The following is a 3,412-nucleotide window of genomic DNA, read 5'->3' as shown; positions in this document are numbered from 1 at the left end:
CCTGATCCATGTTAATGACATTGCAGGGTTGAATGTTGTGCTTTTCAATGAGAGCTTGTGCCTCATTGATAAAGGCAAGACAAATAGCTGCAGCATCGACCGGAAGCGTTCTGGTAGTTGTTTGGCGGCGGGAGACTAGATTGTATCGGGTTTTGAAGCGGTCCAGCCACCCCGAAGATGCTTTGAATGGGTCGGGCTGCTTATCGGAGTCGACAACTACCAACTTGCTGTGAAGGTTGAGAGCTTGAAGTTGTATATACTTGTCTTTGACACGCAGTCCTTTGTTGTTTCTCTCAATGATCCACTCGTGAAGGTCCTTCTCCAGTTGTTGATGCTGTGGGTTTCTACCTCCTCCAGGCAGACGCCGAACTGTTCGTGTCGCTACTTGTCGGTCTTTGGAAGCGGCATGAAGCTTCTCTCGGTTGCGGTGCCAATCGCGAACCAACGATGGAGACGTCAGTTCGTACTTCTTAGCAAGCGCGTTGAACCCACACCCTTTAACGTTGAACTTGTACTCGCTGATTACATGCAGCTTGAACTGTAGGCTATAGCTGGAGCGTTTTGAAGGCATGCTTGTGCGTGTTTTTGAGCAAAATGGGAACTGCCAAGGCACTGAAGGAGGCAAAACCAGCTCGGTCGGACAGCGTCGGCCATCCATCGGCAAAACCAGCTCGGCCGGCCAGCGCCGGCCATCCATCGATGAACACAAGTTTCAGCTTGCCGTATGTGCTACTACCACATGGTCATGCTAGGCGTTGTATTTGAATAGGCGTTCAATACGAGGGATTCTTCTCTCCAAAATGATTTTGACTTGATCGTATTAAACGCCTAGGCGTCTAGTACGCGGTAAGACGGTAGTGGAATTCGATATGCTGAAGGAGAACGAGTATCGCCACCAGCACGATAAGGTCGGTCGTTTTGTCAACTCGAACTACGACAAAGAGATGGCAATGGTGCTGCGTTTTACCACCCACCATGCAGCCAAAGCAGTGGAGCCTCAGTATGCCGCTGGTCTTCATAAGGCTGACACGTACAGGTTTAAACCGGACCCAGTCGAGCCAGGTGTCGTAACGGTGAGTGATGAGAAGCCCGTACACCAGATCCAGCTGCTCGACTGGACATGCAACTGTGAGTTTGCATTATCTATGCGACTACCATGCCGCCATGTCATTGCGTATCGCAAGCATACGGGTGTGAAGGAAAACGTCATTCCCTGGAATCGCATAATCGAGAGGTAAGTAATGAGACGGTAATGCGCATCTTTCATTGAACTGACCAGCGTGCCCATGTTTTATCCATGATTGATCCATGATTGTTGCAGATGGACGAGCACTTCAGCCGATCTCCCCCGAACTCGGCAGGTTGCATATCGCGTCAGCGGCGAAGAGAAGAAATCAAGTAAACGAGCTCTCCGTACACCTGGCCAGCGCTACAAGGAGGCACTACGGGCCACTCAGCGTATTGCATCCGAGTTGGCGGATATTGATGATGACGCTGAGCTCGACGAAATGCTCCAGTTGCTGCTTGGCCAGTGGAACAACGTCCGACAGAGGAAGCGCGACAATAACAACTTGTCCTCACAAGAGAACGAAGACAAGAGATCCTCGCCCCGCAAATACAAAGACAATTTGCCCGATGGAGTTGTGTGCGAGGAGGTCGGTCCGAAAGCAATCAGTAGATATCCAGCCGCGGCAAACGTCACCTCGACCGCACTGGTGCCCTTCACTATTAGAATCAACCAGAAAGCACCCAAAACAGGCCGTCCCAAGAAAGACGAGAAGCAAGCTGTTGTAAAAGAACGAGTTGACGAGAAGTGGTACCAGGCAGGACAAGCAGGCCGGCGCCTCGCTGGCGAAGTGACGCTGTTGGACATCGCAGCCGCGCTTGATCGAGATAAACCTGGACTTGAAAAAACTCGAAGGCGACTCTCTGGTGTGCTCGTCCGCTACCAGTCGTTCGCCGCAAAAAAGCCGACGTTCTCCAGGATCAAAAAACCTGTTTTGATCCAGGATCCGTTTTACATCCTGCCGGACAATCTCATGGAGTCGTGTTTCAAATTGCTGCCATTGCATAACTGTAAAAATACTGCAGTTGATTTGCGGACACCGCCTCCGGCAAATTCAAAGCAAGACGCCGTCGAAGTAATCCAGATCGCGCAGATCGGTGCGTTCAACCGCATGCAAATTGAGACCTTCCGCCGCATCTCTCAGCTTAAGGCTCACGTGGAGCAAGGGCTGGGATTGTGCAGATGGCTTCTGAACGACGCTCTCTCGGCGATGCCTGCAGCGTATCACGACACGGTGCGTTATGCCGCAGAGTACGTGTGCAAACGTTACCCAGACGATTGGCTCCCGGGTCTGCCGAAACGGTCGGAAAACCGGTGCATGTCAGTTTACACGGCCGTCCCGCCATTTTGGATGACCGATGCTGCTATTCGTGCCTTGTGTTCTCGACTGGAAATGGACTTTTCGACGTGCCGCTTTGCCGGAGACCAGAAGGCCACCGAAACCAAGCGGCGCACACGAGCGCAGCCCAGCCAAGCTGTCAGCCCTGAGGTCGCGACTAGACTCCGTGAGCTGTGTAGTATGGACGAGGTGGACACGATTCTAATCTCGGTTAATTACGAGAACGAGCATTGGTGCGGAATCGTGGTGAAGCGGAGTGCCAAGCGGATCCTGTTTTACGACCCGCTCAACACTAAGGCGTACATACGCGCGTGCGAAGAGATTGTGTCGAGCATCTGCATTCAAGTCGAGGCTCTAAGAGACTTTGATAAGTATCACATGCAGAGCCCAATCCAATTTGATCTACACAGCTGCGGCGCGTTTGTGTGCTGGTTTTTTATGCGGAACGCCACGCCAGGACTCCCGACTGATATGAGCACCCATGGCCTCGTTGCGCGCCGGTTTGAGTTGATGTACTATATTCTCACCGGGCGATTGCTTCCGCTGCAACCACAAGTAGCTGCACCTGTCCTAGACCAAGATGACGACGACAAATCTCTGCCGGTAACACAGACCGCTACGGTTTAGAGCAGAGATGTGGGATGTTTGACGTGGCGGACGTTTTCAGGTACGAGGTAGCGCAAGTGGAGCGTGTTGCGTGCACCATAAAGCGGTCAGCTGGTGCGTGTGTGCGAAGCACCTGCTCCTTGAGGTAATTAATTGCTAATACACGTCATCGCTTTAACTTGACTCATTATCTCTTTCTGCCATCTTTCTGCATCGACGTGAGTATGCGTGTTGCTCATCAGTACCTTGTCGAAATCTTTTCAAGCAGTCATGGACTATCCACGTCAAATTATAGACGATCATGGACTTTTGTACATGTGCTGCGTTTCGGGCTCTATAAAAATATGAGCTCGAGGACGCCGAAGATACAAAGATACTTTCAAATCTTGCGTAAATAAAGT

The sequence above is a fragment of the Phytophthora infestans genome, genomic scaffold, assembly GCF_000142945.1.
Source record: "Phytophthora infestans T30-4 supercont1.67 genomic scaffold, whole genome shotgun sequence".
NCBI lineage: Eukaryota > Oomycota > Peronosporomycetes > Peronosporales > Peronosporaceae > Phytophthora > Phytophthora infestans.
This window is presented reverse-complemented; position numbering follows the sequence as displayed.